The sequence below is a fragment of the Pagrus major genome, chromosome 18, assembly GCF_040436345.1.
Source record: "Pagrus major chromosome 18, Pma_NU_1.0".
Taxonomy (NCBI): Eukaryota; Metazoa; Chordata; class Actinopteri; order Spariformes; family Sparidae; genus Pagrus; species Pagrus major.
This window is the reverse complement of record NC_133232.1, coordinates 33,286,150-33,311,551: the sequence shown is the minus strand read 5'-3', so window position 1 is coordinate 33,311,551 and position 25,402 is coordinate 33,286,150. Positions and strand designations below refer to the sequence as shown.

Below are 25,402 nucleotides of genomic sequence, written 5' to 3'. Positions count from 1 at the left end.
ATTGAAATTGGACTACAACGATAGAGCACCAAGACAAAACACTGGTAACACAAGTTGGTGGTTCAATTCTAAGGCCTGCTCACACCAGCATTTAAAACAGCTATGTGTTTCAGCGAAATCAATTAATTTCAATAAAGCCCTGTGAGTAGTCATTATGTCACTAAGGCATGAGCGGCACCTATTTTAAGAGGATGTGCACAAAGAAATTAATCTACATATCTTAATGAATTATTTCTTTTTTCCTTAATTTGATTCAGTATTGCAACAATTAGCCAAAACTGCATATTCATGAAATAAATGTGCTACAATACTAAAAAAACTAGCCTCATTGTCCTACAATCTGTGACAATATTTTACATTTCTAACTTGATCCCTGTGTTAAGGCCTGTACATCACGACATTAGTCTTTTGCAAAGTTCTGCCCAGGTGATGAACTGAACTCTCCTTCAACCTATGAGACACAGAACAGAAGCTACCTTTGCACACATATGCATTACTTGTATCAATTTAAAATCCTCTTGTTGAAAGACACTGCATGACACACAGCCAACTTCATGTGGCTGCAAACTGATGTAGAAAAAGAAACAGTAGTGAGCAAAACTCCAGCTGGAGTTGATATTTTCCTTTCTGGGCTGCCTTTGGTGCATCCGTGACTTTGCAAATAAACCAACCACATGCTCCGAGGTAAAAATGGAGGTTGTAGAACACCTCTGAAGAAAGAGCTGCTGACAATAAGAAACTCTACAGTTCACAACACTAAAACTAATCTCAAACAAATGTTACGTTCTCTATCTCAAATTGTCAGATCCTGCCTGACACAGAATTTGCCTCCACCTGATTCAAACCCACCTCAGCCAACCTGCTGCAGTACTTACCGCCAGAACTGTAAAACTGCTGGACGCCTCAGCCACTGAACTGTAGTTATTGATTGTTCCGGGACCACTGCAGGACTGAGGTGGGTAATTGCAAGATGGGCTCCAAAGCCTGCAGGGACAGACAGAGACCAGGAGAGAAATGGTCACATTGTGGCCTAAATGAACACCAGCAGGACACTTGACAACTTTGATAGCGCAGAGCGCTACAGTGGTAGACCTGCCTGCTTTGATAAGGGATTTAAAGAGTCTATCCTGAATGTTTATTGGAGCAAATAAAGTAAGACATGGGTTTATCTTTCAGCATGCAGTCAGACTTCAAACTTGGGTCACTGCCTTCTGGAAGAGAAATTAGATTTGATTTGTGATCAGTTGAGGATTTTGTTGCTTAAGGCAGCTCCAAACATAATTGAATTTGGCACCTACTCAAAGGCTGTCAAACTGCTGTCAAAGAGCTACACTGCGAGCATATGAAAGTATACTCACTGCGACTTGAGTTTGGTTTGTTTAGTAATGTCCATGCCAAAAATTGAGAAGCTTGCAGCAGGAGGAGGCGCAGCAGTAAACCAGAAAGCCTGAAGCGTTATGTACAACAAAACAAGGCATGACGCGACATTAATGGCAAAATGCTGGTAATAATATGCACTACTGTGTGGCAGTGAACTGTAACCTTTAGGTGTCAATCATTTGGTCATAACCCCATATTTCTTCATGTAAATACATCAAATAGTCTTAGTCTTTAAAGTTACCATAATACTAGTTTAAATGCCAATGATTCCAGCTGATGATCTGCCAGAGACTGCAGAGCCTTGACTTTCAGCTGTTAAATGAGCTAACTGAGCTAACAAATGAATCAATGACCCTTTGTTTGCTTCAGTCTTTTAGCATAGTTTTAATGACATCTGTAAAAGAGAACAAAAATAGAAGTGCTTTTCCTGAAGCTTTGTCTGCTAAGGCAACACTTTCCGCACAGCTCAACATTTCCCCCATAACCTGCAGATTAGCTTTGTCCACCGGGTGATTTTTCTTTCATGTAATCTACTTTGAAGGAGAAAAGAGGCAAGGCAAACTGCCACCTCTGCATTGTCTCTGTAGATATGAGAAGTCCTGTGGCCTTTGTCTTGTGAAAATGCTGAGGCGAGTTAATGAGAAGTGTCTTCCCGGAGGCTGAAGGTGGCGCCTGTCCTGTCTCAAGGACTGGCCACTGTCAGAGCTCGTCATTATTTAGACCTTGAATTAGGCTTTCAGCTTGGTAATGGCCACCATTAAGCAAATCCAAAATTATGGTACACTATAAATACAATATAAAAATATACAATAATTTCTTTGGGCTATTAAAGCTTCGACATGCTTTATGGTTGCTTGACTTTACTTTTATAAAAGAGATGATTTTAAAAAAAAACAGAATCCAGGCGGCATTACATCTCCAACAAAAGATACAGTATTTGCTAATACAAATTAGTTGCATATAACCAATTTAAGTTTTGCCCGCAGTAAAAGCTGGGGTCGGTAAGTTGGAAAAACCATCAAGCCCAGGCTAGATTTTGAAAGTATCCAGCCAGTAAACCCCTGCACTCAGATTCTCTGAGACAACACAGGACTGTTGCTATGTAAAAAAAAAAGAAAAAAAAGGATGGGGGATGGGAAGCTTATGTGATGGGTGGCAAGTGATTATTTATAGGGATTGTTAGGTGCATTCTGTGTTTCCCACATCCTACAGTCATGACAGTCAGGTCATGAATTGAAATGCAAAGTCTATTTTCTTTAAAAAAAAAAAAATGTCTTACTAATATGTAATAGTCTCAAGCAGTAGGCTAACATGTGACTGTTAGGACCAATACTTGCTAATGAAATTATGCCATTTCTTTTTCGTACTGTATCCCTGCTAAAGAGCACATTCATGCACATAAAGCAAAACAACATGATATGAGAGGACACATATATATATGAAATATATCCATCGAAGATACATATTACATGAATAACAGTGGTCTGATCCATGTTGCTACCTGCATCAAGTTACACTCACCTGTCAGAGAGAGAGACTGCAGAAATAGTGGAAACATCAGGGCATGGTTCTGTCATGAGCTGACGTCCCTCTCATAACTATAGGACACAGAAACAGGAGAAATCAGCACATTTGTAAAACGTTTCATTCAAAGTCTATATGAATGAACGTCCCATAAACACCATCTAACCACATCTGCTTACAAATACGATGCAAACCATATTCACAGATATACATAATCTCCCCCATGACCTCTGAACAGTGGACTTGGCCTTTCACACGTGTAGCGCAGGATAATTAGCCCGCTCTCACGTACAGCTCGGCAGGATAATGTCCAAACAGCCCAGGGTTGAGGTAGCAGTGCATGTGTGAACACTGCTGTGTGGATCAGATCCACAGTGCGTGTAAACATTAGCCTGCGTGTTAAGATACGTTTCATACGGCAGTGGTCTTTCATAGCTAGCTAGCTAACGTTAGCTACACGCTGACGATGCTGAACGATGGGCAAATAAATACGATAACAACATATGGAGCTAACGTTAGCTACGTTGACTACATTATGCAGAGTAATAACACATTTCAGCCCAAACAACAACAAACCAGCTCATTACCTGTCCCACAGAGACACAGCTAACATGGCGGCCGTCTTCAGGCCTCTTGTCCGTTAGCAGCTCGGTGCGGTGCGTAGACTCCGGTCACGCGCAATGAGTGATGGGCGGAGTCGGCACGTAAGGACAGGTTGATTGACAGGTAAACTGTCCATACAATATCTTCGGCCGCTGAAATTGATTGGACGACGTTTTTACAGACCTGTGACGTATATACGTAGACGCCGCATTGAGCGCTAAATCGTACGTCGACGTCGCCGCCATATTGGATGTGGCAAACTTGAGAGATCGGGGGAGATGCCTCATTCGTGTGCTGCTTGGAGATGAAATTACCTTTCACAGGTAAGACTGAACAATTACTTTTGATTGTATTTGGTCATTACAACATCATTTTGAGAACAGAATATGCTTACTTTGTGGATAGCCCCGCGCATAGTACTATGAATTCCCGCGGTGAAACAATGAAGAAGTCAATTGCCCCGAACTAACTACTCTGATTGTTGTTAGTTGCTTAGCTAACTTTTATCATATTATCTAGGTTTCCCAAAGATAAAAGGGCTGAGAAAGTGGGAAAACAGCTCTCAGAAGGGAAGGCTTTTACATACAGCTGTATAGATATAAGTATGTATATATGTTCTTCAATTTACCCAGATTGAATAACAGAATTACAAACCCCAGCTTTAAGTTTAAGTTCAAGGGGGAGGAGAAACCTAAAAACAGTGTAGGGTGCTCTTGTGCTACATGGGTGAAGCAATGGTGACCTCCAAATAGAAAAATCCTTGTTAACAATAATCACTATAATACCTTAAACCTCTAAAACTCCATCCTGAACTCTTGTTTGTGCTTCAGAATATCAATTTAGCATTGACCCCTACAGTGCACATGCTCTGATGTCAGCGAGTGAGACAGATGGACTCTGGGAGTGGGGGTTGTTTGAGTGAAGTAAACTAACCTGTGATTTGGGATTTGATGGTTGAAAGGATTGTTGGCTTGAATCAGTCAGGAGAGAAGTTAACAGAGGCATGAACTGCAGGAGTAATAGACTGGAAGAATGCGAGCAGTTGAGTTCCCCCTGTGTCCATCACAAACCTCCAGAATTAAACTCACTCAAACAGGTTTTTCAACAAAAAAACGAGCAAACGTCCTTATTTTATTGCTCCACTAATCCCAGTTTGTTACAGATTATTTATTCCCCGGCTTTAAATGGAATTTCAGGCACTAATCTGATTTACAAACATTTCTCCATAAATCTATTTTTCTGTGCGTGTCTCAGAGGTACTTATAGGACCAAGAGTAACTGGACCTTTTGCTCTGCGTACTTTTATATATACATGTCATTTATCTGTGTATTTATGTACACAGATAAACAGATCAACAGTTGGTTGAGGTTGAACATTGTGTTGCTATAGCAACTAGCACAATTCTGTAACAGCTGGACTGCAACTGACATTGTTACATCCGCCATTTTGTGTCAAACGTTAACAGGCCTTTTTTTTATCCACCCTTGTCCTCATTAAATCATTATTTATGGGTAGCTATTTCTGGCAGCTGTTTTGTTGATTGATGTTGAATATGTTAGACTTTTCTTCAGTCATTTTGGTGCTAAGCAAGCTAGCAATTATACTAGCTCTCTGAGGTAAATGGGCAAATGCTAACCTTTAATTTTCTGTTTGTTGTTTTACTTGTGGTGTCTCAATTCGGCGGCTGCATCCTTGTTAAATGAGATGATCTTGTGTACAGGAATTTCCCATATACGTCACCAACTCCCCCTTGACCTTACCCTTGCGTCATGAAGTGCCGCTCCTGTCACCTAGCAGCCCTGGCAGTATCAGGGTCCCTTGTGTTTTTTTTTGTGTGTTTTTTTAAGTAATTGCATCGTTAATTATTCAAGTGACTTGAAAAGCCATACTTCCATTTAAACGTGTATTCAGCTGCCATTTTGCTCTGTGTGCAACAGTTGTTTTTTTGGAAAAACAAATCCAACCGTCACCAACGCACAATGAATCTTGGGATACGGTGGGCCTCGAAGGATGCAACGGTTGTATCCCTCATGATGCATGAGACGGCTTTTACATGGTATTTACAGTAGTACTGCCAAGCACAGGAAGTATCACCCATTATTAGTTTCCCCAGTAACCTCCCCAGGAATCTCAGGCGTAAACAGATAGAGGGTTATTACATCACTTGGTAGTGTCTGAATGCACGTGCATGTAGTTACTGCATTTTTCCAAAATGTAACTTATAATTCATCCAAAATCTTGACAACAGCTACTCAAAAGGTCATTTATTTTCAAATTATCTGGGTTAACCTTAATAAGAAAAGGTGCAATGTAACAGGAATGCTTTTTTTTTCGCCTCTAGGACACAGAGCTGTTCATGACATTTACAGTATTACACTGCTTTATGATAAACAACAATGGTCATGATTCTTGCATTGCATTATTAGTCTTATTATATAAAACAGTATATTACATATGCCATGTGAAAGCATTGTTTATCACTGTATGGTTTGTCATAATTACATTTTAACTTTTCAAATATTTTGTGAAATGGCATGAGACATCTCGTAAAGGCCAGAATGGCCATGATAAATTGCTAACTTATCAATGAAAAGCATCATAAATTAGGAGGAATGCATAAATATGCAGAAAAATGTAGCAGACATTACTTTAAGAGCGTACTACCAGTGACAGTAATGTGTACAAATGAAATATCCCTCGCAGCTCAGAGCTGACCTTTGAAGTAGAGGTTAAGAGAATCAGACAGAAGGCAGAAGCAAATGTGATCTACAATATGTCTGAAAATGTTTCCAGGCAGTGTGTTAATATCGTCGAAAAAGCAAATGAGGCATAGTAACAACCATGTTAAGATGATCTTGATGGGAGATCCAGCCAGCAGTCAGCAGAGACTATTATGTACGGTTAAATGGTTTTGATAGATTCCCTCTCCCTCCCACACCTCTCATTTTAGAGATTTCAGCAGGTGCATATGCACACATGCATGAACACAAGCACACTTGCACAGGCACTGCCGACCACAAACGCACTCACACACCTGGGAGTCTCAGCTTTGTGCAGGAAGGTACATTATGTTATTATTCCAAATGTGGCGTAAGTGAATCTGAACCACATGATTACATCAAACAGAACCATTTAGGCTCTGGCATCACACAAAAAACATAAGAAAAAAAAGAAAACTGGCAGTACACACACTGAAGGTAAATTACTTTAGACGATGTGAATATGTAGAGTTTTTCTTTTTTTTTTGTTTTCAGAGGGCTGGTGCTGTTGATAATCTAAATGTCCTGAGAGTTTCAGGTCATAAGATCATGATTCTTGTGTACAGGCACAGGTCCAAGGCCCTCATGATGAAATATTGGATATAATGGTCTCACTAGAGATATATCTGTTCTCACAATGTGCTCTATCCTTGACGCCTGATCTATGGATATTCTCAGACGGGACACTCTTGTGAAGGACCTAATAAATCACACTCAGCACAAAGTTTGAGGCCTCTTAGGTTGACATCATGTAGTCCCTCAGGCTTGTAACAGAGTGAACCTTTCTGTTCCAGCACTCTTTGTTACGAACTTAGCTGCCCCCATTATTTAGAAAAAGTAACACAGTCCCTCTCCAGTCAAAAATGTGTTTTTCTCCTTGATCATACAGTTAAAGTTTGGAGCTTCACTGTGTTGAGTAATGTGGATCATTCTACACAGAGCTTAGTGATTTAGACAGTGCGGGATGCAAACATAAATGGCGCCCTCCTCGGCTGAGGTGTTACACTAGCTTGCTTACTTAGCTCGCCCCTCATCCACTAGTAGATGTAGGCTTGTCTCTTTGCGATGATTAATTGATGGGTGTTGCTCAGGAGAAAGACAATAGGTCCAAGATGAAGCTGCTCACACCAAGGTCTGCAGATTATCTTGAGTTACAGGGTCAGGATTTCTGGAAAGAGACAATGCTGTTGAGTTTTTCAAATGTGTTCTTTTTGGCACTTTGAGCACCACCAGTGCAGTCTATTTCAATTATACTCGAGAAAAGGCAGACATCTCTAAAGCTAGTACTTCCAACACTCAGACACTCACACTAGAAAAATCAATTTGGATAAATAGCACTACAGGTGTGAGGAAAAAAATAGAATTTTGATTTTGGGATGAACTGCCCCTTTTTGAAATGAAAGATATTCCAATTTTATAAATATATTGTCACTGTTTCAGGCTTTTGTACCTAAAGACTTTTAGAGGATATAAATAACTCAAACTAAAAGGTTGAGTAATGATTTTTATGTTCTTTTCTACAAAAATGCACATACAGCACATCGGTGTGAAAATCTCCATGAGCATCCATTTCACCATCACAGAGTCAGAGGTTTCTCTGTCGTACAGTTCGTTCCTGCAGTCAAAGTTAATTATCGCCACAAGGATGGAAAATTTGAGCTCAGTGCACTCCCAGCATTTGTTCCACCCCTTCATCTCTGTCCAAAGAGTGTTCTGTTCCTCATCTCCACACAGAAAAAGACAATGTCATCTACTGTCCCAACACACTTTTCCCAATTGTCCCAATTTTTCGTTTCATTGTACAACAGGATGAAACCAATCGTATCGAGGTATGAGAATCAGTTTTAATGTGTGACACAGTATTTAATTTTGACAACAGCAAATTAAATCTTATTAGTTTAAGTTGTTTTTCATTTGTACTTTATGTCCCAAGACACCTAAAAGTTGCTGCGCTTTCTGCTGATTGCCATAGTTTTGAAGTAAATGACCTAGAAAGAAAGATGTAGAGAGAAAAATCAAAATGAGCTGCTCATGATGCAGCAGAGTCCCCTCAAGTTATTCTAACAACAACAAAACTGTCAAACTGAGAGTGGTTGTGTTGCCAGCAGTGTGGGACGGGTATTAAACAGCTTTTGTTCGAGTGGCTGTGGATGCATTGTGTTTTGTTTGGTTAAAGTACGAAAAATTTGAATGATAAAGACATATATGGTTTTCTACCCATGTATTCTGATGTGACTACGTTCCTTCACCTCAGCTAAAAGATTAGAGAAGCTGCCGAACATAACCAGTACAATAACAAAACAGACTTACCTTATATAGTCTCAAACCAACTACACAATAGACTTTATGGAAAATAGGGACACAGCTCTAGTTGTGAGACTGAGGCTGCATGTTATCTCCACATCCACAGGTGCAGCTGTGCAGAAGTTTTTCATGCTTCCTGGCTGCTTTTTTACCTGTAAATCGAGTGTTTTCTCATTTTTTAAAAAAAGGTGTGCACAGAGCAGCGTATAACCAGCGATCAACCTGTGGAGGGAAAGAGAAAGAAAGTACTGACAGGTGCTGATTCTGATGAAAACAGGAGGATCATTTGTCTAGAAAGCATTATTAACAACATGTTGAAATAAACACCAAAGTAAGTGGTAATGAGCCCATACCTGTTTAAGCCTGTATGTTTAAATTTCTTTGACTATATGGATCATTATGTTTATCATGCTGTAAGATTACTTCAACACAATGGTATCCTTAAAACCCTAATTTAGAAAATTAGCGGTTTAGTTTTAATAACTACAGTTAAAACAGAAATTATTTTGGAGGAAGGCAAACAAAAGGAGGACAGATCCCTCTTGTGCTCTGAGATTTTTGACAGTATTTATCAATCTACTGTCTTCTGCAGACTGAACACTGTCTGTACCAACAGCTGTGAGAAACCCTGGAGGCAAACCTCCATCATGACTGACTTCCAGCACCTGCTCCAGTGGACATTATTTGTCTGGAGAAAAGGTTTATGCTCTGCCAAGAAGTCGCAGTCATGCAGGACATCAGGACTCCCTCACTGCCTCGACACTATGGACAAAGTTACCAAAGGAGGATTGAACGTCTTCCCACAATCTAGTCTTTGCATAAGTTCATTCAGTGTCTCATTTATTCAAGCTGCCATCTGGTAAACCATCATTTCCTTGCCCAGACTTGGCCACTGCACAGATCACGACCTTCATTCCAGAATCCCGCCTGAATTCAGTGTGCACCTGCAATCCATACATACAGTGTGGCTTGTTTTGTAGCCTGCTGTGAATGGATGGCATGAAGAGAGGAGTACTCTTCCCCTCATTACATGATCTATTTAAAAACCAGAGAGCAGATGCTCCGGCAGGCTGATTAAATGATGGCTAATATCCTCAGCCAACATGCCTCTCTCCCATGAAAAGTCACCTGTGCCACTCAGAGTTGCAGTACAGCAATGCACATCTTAAATCCTGCCTGGTTTACTCTTCCACATGTGTGTGGGACAGTTCAGGAGGCTATGCTGAGGCTGGATCAAACTGTGTGGATTGTGTGGTTGTAAAAATATAAAACACACTGCAGACCAAGTACAACCACTCATGGAAATGGCACTCCCCAATGGCAGTGCCCCCCTCAAGTAGGATAACGTGCCGTGACACACTGCAGAAACTGCTCAAGAATGGTCTGAAGAACATGACGAAGAGCTCAAGGCGTTAACTTGGCCTCCAAGTTCTCCAGATTCCAATCTGATCGAGTGTCTGTTGGTCGTCCAGGAAAAAGTTGGATTCAAGAAGGCTCCATCGTGGATCAGACTTGGCTCTGACCCATCAAAGCATAGACAAAAATCCTCTGGGACTGTCCTGTGGTGTCTGGGACCAGGGTGTGGGTGGCGGATCCTTCGAGACCAAAGGTTTACTTGTTTTGGGTGTTTGGTGAGTTTCAAATGGCCAACACATCCTTATACCTACACGACTGAATGGGTCGATGCCAGTGGCTCCCATAACGACATATATCACCATTCCCAAAACAACATGGAAGTTGCAGTTGGTTAAGTTTGCACAAGAAAATGCTATGCAGGGTCGAGGTGAAGTCTGAACAAGTTTATCCTGACCGTCCACCCTGACCTCCTCCCTCCCTATGCAGACTTTTCACACTTTATGCTACTTCTCCTCACTTCCTCCTTTGCTGCCGTAATAATTACTCTGGCCGCTAGAGGTCACTGCCTAACAACAAACACCAATATGGGTTCATTGTCGACCTATATGGTCATTTTCCTGATGAGGACGAGCTGCAAATGGCATCCACATGAATGCCAGGACCCGCGGTTACCCTGCAGGACATTGCATTATAACAAGATCATCAGTGTTAATCACTTCATCTGTTCGTCCTTTTAATGTTGTGGCAGATTGGCGTACTGTGTATTCCCCCAATAAGTGAACATATTGTAAATTTTTGGAAACTTTTGGATCATTACTAGAATTTAAAATGATGATCTAATAATGTTGGTTTGATCAGTGTTCGGCACAGCAAAGAAGTTAGGGAAAAAGTTTTAGGTCCTGTATAAAATTTTTTAATGCAAGTGAAGCTGAATGAACCATTTAAAGACTCAATACAGCTCAGTTTGCGGCATCACTGTATTTGTGAAGTGTTCGGGAAGAAAGTATCAAGGCACTCGAGAGAAAAGTGTAAATCCAAGGTTTTAACATGAATATGCAGAATGAGCTTCACTCCAAAGTGAGACATTAATAATAAAGCTACACATCGGGAATGAAAGATCTTAAAAGCTTTGAGACACAAAGTGCTGTAGGAGTCACATCACAGGCGTTAACACTCGGCTTAAACGATTAAAAGGCTGTTCTGTCTGCATCTCCCCAGCAACAGAAGTTTCTCATGAAGGAGAATCTCATTATTGCTGCCATTATGTGACACCAAAGCAGATGCTTCTTTGAGGAAATTATTGCCATTTAGAAAACTGGTTTTAATGGATAGACTGTCATCACTTCAGAGCAACTCTTTGGAGCACGAGGGGAACGAGGCGGAGTGACAAACTCAATTAATCACACTCTGGTTTGTTCACCGCAGGCTCAAGATGGTGGCTTTGTACCTGGATGCTCATTATAGCTCGCTTCTTGATGTATGAAACAGAAATGGCACACTTAATGTTTAGGCTTTTGTTTAAAGCTCATCTGTGTTTAGCCATTTATCATGTTAATTGACTCTCTACCCACTTTGTTGTGCTGATTTGTTCCTTTTTAAAATCCATTTCTCATGTCATACCTGAATTGCTTTAACAGCATCCTGACTCTGAGTTAAACATCATTGAGAAACATTTTTATGAGGCGGAGTAAGTTCAACAAATCATTGTGAACAAAACAATCACTACAAGTGTGCTGGCAGCTGATGAGAACGCTGTTTTACAGCTGATTAATGTGAAAACCTTTTATTATACAAGACGTGCCTTATCGGCCGTCTACGTGTCTCTATTTTTAGTCTACTTTTAGAACTTTTCTGTCACAGTTTGTTCATTACAAAGCCAGGCAATGCACAGGGTAAAAACTATAAAGGAAACAGTTAAGTCATACAACAACAAAACTTAAAAAAACAAACATTTTTTAAATGCATATAGGCTGAATTCAACTTTTACTTTATGAAAAAAGAAGCGTATTCTCATGAGAATAAAACTAAGGACAGCAGCTGCCATCCTGGGATATTTTGCAAGATAATTTAAAGGGATTAGAAAGAAAAAAAAAATTGAGCTTTTTTTTTCACCTATTTCTCCTTGCTTCATGTCAAGTATTTCATACTTTTCCTTTCTCTACATTCAGAGAGCCTCAGTGTTGACATGAAACCCAGCTGTGACAGGCTTGCAGCTGCGTGTCTGCATCTGTTGCTGCTGTTCAGACTCAGAGGGTGAGAGGCTGCGCTCCACAACAGACACCAACAAATATGCTGCATCAGTGTCATCTGGCTGTATAAATTAAATACATGTGGTGCAAATTTCAAACTGTAATGCTTCCTCAGCTAAACCTCAAGTTCCCACATTAACTCATAATCATCCTTTTCAGCAGCTTCAAACACTGGGAGGCTGTCTCAAATTCATCTGGGGAATGGAGAAAGTTTCTCCGTGCTCACCTTAAATCTTGGTTACAACAGTAACTGCTGGGTTTGGGTCCCTTGTTTATGCGGCGTTCCCAAAGCATCCTCCTGCATCCCTTATAGCAGTCCGGAGTGTTAAAAACTGGTTTTCCTCTGCGATTTTATTTTGCTTGCGGTGTAAAACTTTATCAGCAGAAACACTGGAACCTTCCCCACACCTGCAGGCTATTACAGCGATAACTACTCAAAACAGCCTAAAACTCAGGTGGTGCACGGCGTTTCCTCATGAGAGGATGTCATCAAACACTACCTACATTTTTGTCTCCCCACTGTTTAAAACAAGTCGCACCCACTGATCTCAGTATACGACGTGTTCAATGGAGCGGATTATTTTAGTATGCCTTGAAACATGCCTGGAGGAGAACTTTCAGTAGAACAGTTTGACATCATGTTTCTTCCATTACTTTATTAAAGCTTAAATATATCACACAAATAAAGAATGAAAAATTCAAATAAAAGATGCCATTTTGATCTATTGTCTGCCTGACGAGGATACTCAGTGGGATCACAACATGTAATCATGTTACTTGTTTAATTTATGTTTTTGAAGCCTCAGATATGAATCGCGAGCCCTCACCGTTCTACATTTTTAATAGCTGCATCATTACATCGCATGTAAAATCGGAGATGTCTTGTGCATGATTTTTACATGAGTCTCAGGGGAATTTAACACGACACATTTAGCTTGGAAACAACGGCTTCTTGGCTACAATCGAAATCAATGACAGTGTCAGTGTCATGTACTTTTTGGGGGGAATACAAGCGTGAGAATAATTTGTTAATTGTGTATCGGCCTTATTATTTTTTATCAACATCTAACTGTGATGCCATTTTCTAAACAACCTGCTATCTAGATATTATGATAGCCTTCATAGATATATTTTTGTGCTGTTCAGTGTCTGGAAAGCACATACTGTCTCAGACATAAAGAGTGCACGTTGATGCGGAGATGATCTGGCCTCGGTAAACCTGAGGCGATAAACCACAGCTACTCCTCCGTTCAAAACCCTGGAGATCCCTGTCAGATTGGATTTGTGTGAGACCATCAGGCTGTAACATGAGGAGGGGAGCATCTTTTATGTGCATCATGTCCACAAAAGGACTCAGATCCACCTTGTTCAAGCTATGGCGTTGGCGCGTATCTCTCGCTCTGTCTTAAATAATTAAAAGCACTTAGTGTGTCTGCGTCATCGGGGACTCTGTCCACACGTTTGACCTGCCTGATGGGGTCAAAAGAAGACGATTCAAGGCTATCCAGGAATCATTGAGAAATCTTTGTAAGACGCGTCTCTCAGGGCTGTGAAGGAAAACAGCCAAGTTAGATTTTTGGAAACTATTTTGGCAGGAGGAATCTGTTGAGGATTTATGCCAGCAGCACTCTCATTTAGATCCAAACCGTCTTTCACAACTTTTGTCTGTGATATTCTGCTAATCCCTGACAGACAGAATCATTTTTACTTGTATCCATCTACACAGGGAGGCCAAGAGTTTAGCTTACACAACAGCCGCCCCGGGTGCATGTTGGTAGGGTGATGCCTGCAGTTCTGGAAGGCAAGAGAAGCATCTTTTGGTTAACTACAGTAGTAGTGACACTATGCTGCCATATCCTATTTGGTGATGCAGTGAATGTGTCAAACACCTCAACTATTCGGGTTTTCCTGTCAAGCATTTGTGACAATCATCTGGCACTGAAAACGTGGATAAAAAGGTAGAACGAAAACAAGAGAAGGGAGAGAAAGTTGTGGGAAGCTGGATAATGTCAGACTTGTGTACAGTGAAAACATTGTTGATTATATACATATTCATTCAATAATCCAATGTCCCAGTGTCACTACGATGACCTTCTACTTTCACTATATGGGGCTGTGGTGAGATCAGTCATCAATCTGTTTTTGTACAGTACGCTTTCGCTTGAAATCTGTCCAGAACAGATCAATAGTTTTGATGGTATTTCAGACATTAGTCAGCAGTAAAGGCTGAATAGAGGTCGGAGTCGGTGAGGAATGAAGGAATGGATGTTTCAATAGCCCGTACACACCTCTGACATCTCACATTTGGTGTGAAAGTGGGGTTACAAAAAAAACCAACAAAAATACTGACTGATAGCAAATTTGCAGGGGTTTTGTGGGGGTTATGTGTTGTCTTATGAGGCTGTTTTTGATATGTGTCTTGATATAGCCAATTTTCTAGTGAACTGAGAAAGTGTTTATGAGTAGCAGCCAGACAGGAAAGTCTGTATTTGGCTAATTTGAAATTCAGGTTGGGGCGAGCACAGTACATGCTATCAAACTTGTGGTAGTTATGTACATATATACTCTGCTATCATGAGTCCAAATTCACTGTATTGAACTGTGTACCAACCCTAGCTCTGCACAACACAACTGATGGTCTCGAACACATTAAGACACACATTAACTCTTGACAAGGCACACCTGTTAATTGAAAACCATTCCAGGTGACTACCTCATGAATCTGGTGTGTGCAAAGCTGTCATCAAAGCAAAAGGTGGCTACTTTAAAGAATATAAAATATATAAATCATATTCTGGTTTCTTTCACACCTTTTTGTTTACTGCATAATTCCATATGTGTTCCTTCATAGTTTGGATGTCTTCAGTATTGATCTACAATGTAGAAAATAATAAAAATAAAGAAAAAAACATTGAATGAGAAGGTGTGTCCAACTTTTGACTGGTAGTGTACATTTTTAATAAAATAGCAGCAATACGGTAGAAGCCAATACTGTAGATAAACAAATGTATACAGTACAATAGCTTTTCATACTATAGTATATCTGGAATCCAGTATCCTGCTGCAACTCAAGTGCATTGATCGTGAGAATACTTAACGCGATAGAAAAGCTCCGTTTCACATTTTCTCACTTTTTCAGTGCAGCTGTCACAACTTCTCCTTCCTTCCTCCAAGAATAGTGTAAATGTTGATTGCAATGGCAAAGGTGGAAGCTTTGAGCCTTTTGGGCCAGTCCTGCCATTAACCCTGCTTTTTTCCTTCTCATCGACCACAACGGCCTTAAACATGGAGAAATGAAAGAGATAATTACCACAGCATATCTGGTGAACAGGTTGTACTCGTGTCACAGCAATTATGAGAGAAATTTTCTTTTGCCCCATCATACCGGGTTAAGTGGAATACTGATTCAATAGATAACAGCGCTACAGTGGAGAAATGCAAAAAAAAAGCAATCGGACCCACTCCGCCTGCTCTACTGCTGGTGCTGTATCGATTCACTAAGCTGTTTGCAGACAGATTCTGTGCAGTTGGCGCTTCAGACCAGACACATTTTATAACCCTCCAGCACCGCTGCTTGTGATAAGAGGTTTCTCTGTTTTGCTGATTGGTTGATGGGGCTGAAGATTACCTATCTCCTCAGAGTGTAGACCAGAATTTGAGCGACTTTTGGCAGTTGTATATAAGGTGAACTATAAAGATACTGACAGGGGATTTAACTTGTTTTGTTTCTTGAGGCTGAAGAAAAAACTATTGTTATCCAGCTCAGTTTTGTTTACTGTGAAGTGCTACGATCTCAGTTTGACCTTCATTCCCAGTAACCTCTTGATAAAAGATGTCTGTGAACATGAGGAGTGAAAGTCTAACTCAGAATGAAGTCTTCACTGTCTGCAGCGATACACAACATGACCCCGTGTCTGTTCCACGCAGCAGATCTTGCTTGATGTCTCGTGAAAGAAGTCAGAACTGTTAATGCGTTCTGGCAAATGACCGACAGCAGCGGTGAGAGAAATTGGCATTTGAGAATTAGTGACATGTTTTAGGGGCAAAACATCAAACGTAACGTATTAAAAGTGGCTTTAAAGCTTCAGTTGTTTTTGTCGTGAAACGTGTAGTACAAACTATTTATCCCCTCCTCAGGGTAAGATGTATTTATAGTTATTAACTGTGTAATGGATGTAAATACAATTTCAATCTGCATTTCCACAGCAGCATGTATTCATAAATCATTTGAAACTTCTTTCACTTCCATATTTGACATTGAATTTGTCACTAATTCTCTTCCCAGAGCTAAAACCAATTCCCCATGCTTGTAATCCCTGCAGAATGGTCACACTACATATACAATAATCCCACGATACAAGATGAAAAATATCCATCCTCTGGTCTTTTCATTCTGTGGAGGAGCTCTGAAGGAGACACACTGAAGCAATCATGAGTTGTTTTCTCTCATAAAAACATTCAGGCTGGATTGTTCAGGTCACGCAGGAGTGAAAAGGCCTTTTAACCTTGTGATGGACTGTTGCTCATCACAGTCTCTGGGAATTTAGCAGGAGCTTGAAATCAGCCTTTGAGCTGTGTGTACTTCAGGTGGATTAGGACTGCTTTTGGTCTTTATTTCTAATTTTCACTAAATCTTTTATAACTTTCAGGTAAACAGCCGCAGGGGTTTTGGTTTCAGGTTTTGTTTTGTTCTGATTTTTTTGCCTGAGGTCACGCAGCGTAAACACAGCTCTGAACAGAACAAGCCAAACTGCATTTTAACTGAGAATTGCCACTGAAAATATAGTGCATGGCACTCAGGCCCAAAGTCCCAGCGTCCCACATGTACAGCTGTTCACAGCCAGCAGGGTCCACAGATTTATTCAGACCCAAAGGCAACTGTGTAAGCAACCAAATGTTAATGCACCACTACAATATGCTTTGAATAAGACTGCATGTGACACAGACAGTGATATCTATATTGTTTTCACAGCTAAAGAGTGACCTGTTTTACATGTCAGGCCTATAGATCAGAGTGAGGGACGGTGAGTGTAGAAAAGCCGCAGCAGAATCTTTACTGTCTGACATTTTTAGATCCTGATCAGTCTTGAAGGCGTCCACAATCTACATTCAGGCAAATCGTAGAGACTACAGCACTTCATATCCTCTTACTTCTGTTTCCATACTTCACCTGCCCAGTTGCCAGGATAAAATGTGGGCAGTTAATGTTTCTACACACCATCATTCACATTTGAACGTGTCATGGGCTACGTATTTTATAGACATTGACCACTGCATTGTAACGTTCGTAAACATGAAAACACTGGATATTTTGAAGGTGACCTCGGGAGAATTTCCAGCCACGTTGTGGTGACAAAGTCTGGATATTTTTTGACGAGACATCGGGCCAAGCTCTGTGCTATGTCAGATGTTTTGCTGCCACGATTCGTTGAAGGTCTAGCCACTTGCGCCTGTAGGCATCTCGGTTTGGGTCCAATGTGATAATGAACGAAGTTCAGGTTGCATTCACTCATTCACATTTGTGAACTGGTTTTATGATGTCAAGTTAAAGCAGACCACAACAGCTTAAACAGTAACAGCAGCTAAAAAACTCAGGAAAAGTGAAATGTCTGGAAGGAGTTAGAAAAACCAGGAGCTGAGAATTAAGACTCCATGTTTAAAATGTATTTGAGTTAGAAATTAAACCCAGACTTTAAACTTGAAGGCGGTTTTCTACCTTATTATTGCCATGTCAAGTTGCAAGATGTCTCAGCCATGTAATATTTTAGTTAACACATTATTTTATAAGTCAACGCCACAAATGTGAAGAGTTTTTGAAATTGATATAGGCCAACATATCAGGAGATATTTAAAATATTAAAGGGGTGTAAGTGTTCACTCAAAATATTTAAAACTAACGTCTGTAATAAGGCTGTAACCTGTAACAATGGTTTAGTTCTTGGGTCACAATTCAAAGAGATTGTGAATCACTGATTGAGAACACTTATTCTCACATAATTACTTTCAATCCGGATGTTTTTGCTTTCTGTTCTGAACTCACCTGAGCTGATGCCAGATGATCTGCTCTCCGGTTTGTTTCTGATTCATTCGGAAAGCAACAGCGTCAATGTGAAACCCAGCTGTGAGTCTGTGCAGCATCAGCTGTGTGTCTGCATCTGCTGCCGCTGTACAGACTTAGAGGTTGAGAAGCCGAGCTTCACAACAGACACCAACAAACATCAGTGTCATCAGGCAGAGAGGAGGGGGGAACTTTCACTCCCTCTATTAATAATCTACATGTGCTGCACCTTATTACCTCAGCCCAGGGGGTTGTGTTTTCATCCCGTGTCCATTTGTTTTTTTGGTTGGTTGGTTGGTTTGTCAGTAGGATTTCACAAAAACTACTTAAACGATTTCCACGAAACTTGGATGGAGGTTGGGTCTCGGCCCAGAATAGACCCCATTAACCTTTGGTGCAGATCTGGACAAAGGAATGGATGTAGGACTTTTTTCTCACCTTCTTTAACAATGCAAGAAAGGGCGTTTTCATTAAGTTCTCATGGAATAATGCGTGGATGTACACGAAAAAAACCTGGCATATGTAAGTGGCTGGTATCTATTTAATGCAGATCCTAGATCTAGTGCACTTAAATTATGGTTAAGCAGTTATGGGAAAGTTTCAAATTTACAGTGATACAGGGATATCGAGTTTGATGTTGGATTAGGCTTGATAAATTAAAGGGGAATGCTGGGCTTTGGCGGAGGTATTTGCTCTACTGAGCACCATTCTACTTTAAATTTCAAACCATAATGCTTCCTCGGCTAAACCTCAAATTCTCATATCCCCCTCGAACAACATCCTTTCAAGCAGCTTCAAATTTAAAGTCCCCCTCCACTAAAAAAAAATAAATGTAAAAATGTGTTTTGCTTATTGTTAATTCAGTGTTTGACCTTCACTGTGCAGAAAGAGTTTGGCATTCGAAGGGTGTTTTCAAATGTATCTGTTGGAGGGAGAAAGTTTGGCTTTGCTCACCTTAAATTTCTCCCCTGAGCTGTTTGTGTACAGATTCTGTGTAATTGGTGTTTCAAACCGGACACATGTTACGACCCCAATCACTGCTTGTGATGAGAAGTTTCCATCTTTTTTCTGATTGACTGATGCAACTGAAGGTTACTTTTCTCCTCAGACTGTACACGAGTTTGAGTGACTTTAGGAAGTTTTGAGGTGAGTTATGAAGACTGACTGGGCTTTAACTTATTTTGTTTCATGCAGACTTAAAGAGTCGTGGCAAATGACTGACGGCTGCTGCGAGAGAAATCTGTGCCTGAGAATTAGTGATATGTTTCAGAGATTAAACATAATGTATTAAAGAGGCTTTAAAGCTGCAGTTGTTGTGATGTTAAACATGTAGTATGAGCTATTTAACACCTCCTCAGAGTAAGGGAATTATTAAAGAGGCTATTTGCCAGATATGGCCTGAATTTTAGTTTGAAACATACAAAGCTTATATGCCGAATGGGCTCTACAAGGATTCAGTGAAGGTTTTTGATTTGATTTGCTGCTGATAATTGACTACTTTTTCAGCCGTTTCAGTCTTATTATTCACTCTAATACCAGACTGGCACACATCATACAAGGGTTTTATTAATAAAAGGTTGGATATTGGTATGATAGTCATGAATTGGTCTAAATGACTCTTTTTCAGTAATGGAGTGAAGCTTGAAAGAAGTGGGGAAAAAAAGGTCAGTTAACCACACAATGGAGTTTTGCTCATCACAGTCTCTGGGAATTTAGCAGGAGCTTGAAATCAGCCTTTGAGCTGTGTGTACTTCAGGTGGATTAGGACTGCTTTTGGTCTTTATTTCTAATTTTCACTAAATCTTTTATAACTTTGTGTTTTCAGGTAAACAGCCGCAGGGGTTTTGGTTTCAGGTTTTGTTTTGTTCTGATTTTTTTGCCTGAGGTCACGCAGCGTAAACACAGCTCTGAACAGAACAAGCCAAACTGCATTTTAACTGAGAATTGCCACTGAAAATATAGTGCATGGCACTCAGGCCCAAAGTCCCAGCGTCCCACATGTACAGCTGTTCATGTCCAGCAGGGTCCACAGATTCATTCAGGCCCAAAGGCAACTGTGTAAGCAACCAAATGTTAATGTGCCGCTACAATATGCTATGAATAAAACTGCATGTGCCTGTGCCACAGACCAAAGACAGTGATATCTATATTTATATTATTGTTTTCACGGCTGGAGAGTTACCCGTTTACCATGACGGTAACTGCAGCTGAGCCTCAACAATACATGTAGCTGACAAAAGCACAGATTAGGAGATTGATTTTCAAATAATTAGTAAAACTATAGCTGAACAAAATGGCTCAAATTAGTTTGATCATAAAAAAATAAGAGCTGTACATGAAAACTTTGTGCATAAAATGTATTTTAACGAGTTGGAACTGGAACCTAGGCTGCATGAACTGAGGACAATTTTCTACCTCATAATTAACATGTCAAGCTGCTGCCAGTTTTTTTTTTTTTTCTGTCATGGCACCTCCATGTAATAATTTAGCCAACACATTAAATGCATTTTGAAGAGTCATGCTCATTTCATGAAATGATATGAATCGAGGTATAACTACGTTTTACAAGAAATAATTGGCCTTTTAACAGGCGTTCAACACAAATCTTTGAATATTTCTCTCACGAGTTCAGGAACTTTAAATGTTGAATGACTTTACTGAATTGTGTTTTTGTCTTCAGAGGAACATTATTAAACAGAACAATTCTGCAGTTACAATTAAAAAGTTTTCAGAGCTGTTCCCCAGCTCATTAAAATTATGTCATGGATGTAATGTGGTATTGATTATCCACCTGAAGCCTAATCATTTCTTTCTCAGCCCAAGTCAATTGATGGAATACAAAGCATTATTGATAAGTCATTAAAGGCTCCAATTTAATGATCCAGTATATCATTTATCTATTTTATAAAGGTATAATTTGCAGGGAAGGCCTTGGTCAATGGTTTCTCAGATAGCAGTCTAAATTGTCCTGAGTAAATCAATGATATACATTTTGCTGTGCTGCCGTGACAACTTGACAGTCTCATTCCAACTGAACAGGAAAGAATTGATCAACTAGATGATCTCAAGTGACTTGAATCAGTGAAAGAATACAATCTTTATTGAGCTGAGCATGGGGCTCAAGTTATTTCTGCTGGTCCTCCAGAGCGAGCCTCACTTCTCATTAGCAGATCCCCCTGAGCTGCTTTCCTTCCCCAGCAACAACTCGTCACCTCCAAATATGTCTGATCGTAGAACAGTGGACTGGGTGGTAATCAGTACAAGTTGTACTGATTTTCAAAGGAATATGCTTTCAAGCGGTCTTGCATTTAGATCAAAGCCGAGCCGAGGTGAGAAAAACCCAGGCCTACTGCAGAGTCAACTGACCCAGGTGTAAATGCAGAGCTTACACGTTCCCATTACACACAAAAGCCTGATCTAAGTGGGTTGAAGTGGGATTTTTGACCAGTGGAAAAGGGGTATAGGAAGACCTACCTGTACCTAAATTGGGTCATTTGGTCGTGCAGAAAAACAAATTCTGCCTAATCTTTTACCAGTAGTTACAAGACTGGTCTGTTACTGAGATGAAGAGTGTTTCCACACTGATGATTTTGTTCTTACCAAACAGAACCTTGTTGCTGATTTCATCCAGAACCTTGACATCACATTTTTTGTACTTTTGCAGTGAGTGTTTTCTATCAAAAGAGCTCTATCAAAATGCACAAGCCATTAAAAAGGTGCTAACTGGGATTGTTTTCCAGACTGCATCTCATGAGAACGCTTGTCTTAAGTTCATCTAAGAAAACTTTTAAAAATACTCAACAGAAAATGACTCGAAGTTGACAGCGAGTATTTCTTGCCTGACATGAGCGGATTACACGATCCCAGGACGTTCAGCTCAAAGCACTGTCAGATAGAGATCAAGTGAAAAGCAGTCAGAGGGTCGGATCAGTCTACAGGGCGTGCTGAGTGTTCAGCTTCCCTGTAGCTAATCAGTACAGCAAGTATGTTCAGGAGTGCCGAAGAAAGGCTGGAAGAGACTAGATTACAGTCTGGGAGGTTTTAAAACTGAAATACGATCCTTATCACCCATCTGTCATTTCCACAAATGTATCTTCTGATCTCTACCAATTCCCAAAGGGAAATATTTGACTCTCTAGCTGCTAAATGCTCCAAGCTGTTCACCAGCGAGTCACTAACATCTCCGTCTGCTGTTTTGTGCTGAGCAGGTAGTGCACAGTGAGTTTTCTTGAAAGCAGCTGCTAAACAATGAGCTGAAACCTGCAATTAAGCTTCAAGAAGTCCAAGAGAGCTGTAAATTTGGTTTATGATTTTCTTTATGAACATCACGAAGACAAAAAAAACATGTCACATTGTCGTTTGATACATTATTATGATAACAACTCCATTTACAGCTCCTATAAGGTTAGGGAACCTTTGTCATTATGCAGATCATCTTGGTTAAGGTTCAGAAATTCATTCATTAATTCAACCTTTACTTAAATCTCAAAAAATCAACAACAAAAGATTTGTCTCCAAAACAAAATGTGGTCTGTAGCTCAGTCACTCTGGCTCCTGCACACCACAGCCACCCAGCACACTGGCACCAGCAGCACTTTATATCACCGGGCCTAAGTGGTGAGTAGGATCAGGTGTGGACCTCCACTCACGGGCAAGGAGGAGGGGGGAGAACGAGGGCGACACCTGAGTGAAAACACAACACAAACACGCCCACACACTAGCGCCGTTCCAGATGTCAGCTCTCTTGTGATATCGGTCTATAATGGTGATAAGGGATATATGCCTCTGTGCACCAATCAAGTTGCTGTTCCTGAGCTATGGCATTTGATAATGGCCAGGACATTTTTATGCAGAATATTACGATGTTACAGTGAATTTGACCTTGGACATTTTACGGATATGAAATATCAGAACTTCATCTGAGTTGTTGAGTTGTTGAGTTATTGGCAAATATCTGTTTTGTGAGTGACCTATGACCTATAACAGTTCATCCCTGAGTCCAAGTAGATGTTTGTGCCAAATAATGCAGATATCACATTCACAAGAATGGGACAGGCAGACGGACAGACAGACAACCCGATACCCAAAACCTACCCTGTTCTATAATAACATCAAACTACTTCCTCCTTTGCTCAAGCCAGAGGGCTTTGTCACTTAAACATTTTAAACAATGTTTACTTTAATGACATTTCTTGGGAGTCTCGGAGGTCGTTGTGCACAATTTTCAGAAATAGCTAATCTAATTGCACGCTGCACAAGTGTTTATTCGCCTTTTTCCGCCCAGGGAATGTGTCGTCCTCCGTGATCATGCAAGCAAAAATAAAGAGAAGCAAAACACTGTTACATTTTTAATTGGCCACAGCTGTGCATTAACCAGTCCACGCTCTGCCAACACTTACAGTGCCAACAATAGATACTCCCCTAAGGTTATTATTTACATGAGCAGGTTTCTTGTAAATATATTCCTCCTCAACTCTCTGATAGAATTTGAAACAAGTGTGATTTGGGTTAATCACATGAAAATAGCTCATTCCAATTACCGGCTGGAACAGTCACACTTGTGTGAATATGAGTTTGAGATATTAGATTGTGTACATTTTGACCATCAAGTGAACTTTTTCTGAAGCGGCTCACTGTGTGCTGAAAATGGAACGAAGAGAAAAAAGGGACGGCAAATGAGATGAAGGAGTTTATTTTAGTGCTGTTTTAGAGGATACGCTTATTTCTTCTTAAGTAATGAAATGCAGAGGATGAAAAATATAGATATTTTTGGAGAGCGAAGCTGTTGTTAAAATCTCGCCTACTGAGGCACTAGGTAATAATAAATTGGCTGACATGAGAATAATTCAATTGAGTTCAAGAGTTCAGCGCCTGAAGTTATTTAAGTCCCATCCATCCTGATAATCTAATCGCCAAGAACCTGAAGTGCGTGAATCATTGTTTAGTCAATTATTTAGAGGTTGATTTGGGACAACTCTCCTTGTAAATCTTTAAAGCTGATCTTCTGGTGTTTAGTTTGTGGCTCAAACTTTACTGCTGTTTGAAAAACTGTGAGGCAGCGTTAAGGAACAGAATGTGACGAGAGCAGAAGGATGGCAACTGGAGAACCCACAGCTTTCAGAGTCTCGTTGGACCTGTTGTGAGCGTGTGTGTCCCTGATAAGGGCTGTGTTGAAAGGTCCCAGCCGTTCACTCCCGCCAGCCTGAAAAGCACTTCTGACACACACACACACACACACACTCAAAACACACAGGCCCAGACACAGACACGCCAACATATACTAAACAAACAGACCGGTACATTCCACAGCTGCCTCGACTGATATTTCTTGTGCACGTTAAACATCATTTTTAATGTGACATGAAAAGGCTGAAGAGGTTCACACTCCATCTGCACATTTCAGATGATAAACAGTAAATAATATCACCAACCAATATTCTGCAGCGCTATGATCCGCTCTGGTTAGGTTTGGGCACAAAAACCACTTGTTTAGAGTTTGGAAAAGAGCATGTTTCGGCTTCAAATACCCGTTTTGGTCACCCCTCAAAAATATCTGTTTTGTTTTGTCGCCACAAACATTGAAAAGCTGTGGTTACTGTACCAACACAAAATATCCAATGGTTTCACACGTACCAGCCAACAAGGCTTGCAAAGGGCCGACCGCTGTTCGAGTCATATAACTTGACATTTTTAATGATGTCTGCAGACGTTTCCAGCTGTTTCTGAGACAGAGATCCAGCCATTTTTGTAGCGACAAAACCAGGTGTTTAATGAGAAAACCAGCAGACATTTCCAGATGTTTTTGTGGCGACCAAAACTGGCTATTTTAAATGGGAAGTCAGACCATCTACATCCAGGATTGTGATGACCAAAACACGTATTTGAAGCCAAACCATGATTTCTTCCTAACCCTAAGTGGTTTTTGTGCCTCACCAAAACATTAGCACAGCCTTGTGACAGGAGAGAAATACAAGATTCAACTTAAATAAATGCAAAGTTGCATCATAAAGAAAAATTCAGTTTCAACTAATCTGAGGTTTTGCAGAAACGTACTTGGTAACATTTATTCTGGCGACTGGACTTACGACGAGACGTCAAATCGGTCATTAAAAAGAGAGACCACGCAGTATTTACTGATATTCCATGTAGATTTGTAAATATGTTGAAA

The 25,402-nt window shown here is 40.4% G+C and overlaps 1 protein-coding gene across 2 annotated transcripts in view; it reads left to right on the top strand.

Annotated features, from left to right (window-relative positions):
* Positions 1–3,780: 3,780 nt before the first annotated feature.
* hs3st1 (heparan sulfate (glucosamine) 3-O-sulfotransferase 1) overlaps positions 3,781–25,402 on the top strand; it is a 66,378-nt gene continuing 44,756 nt past the window's right edge. For both annotated transcript variants that reach the window (XR_012180434.1, XM_073487141.1), the window contains exon 1: positions 3,781–3,830. The gene's annotated coding sequence lies outside the window, so the exon portion shown is untranslated. The remainder of the gene's footprint in view (positions 3,831–25,402) is intronic.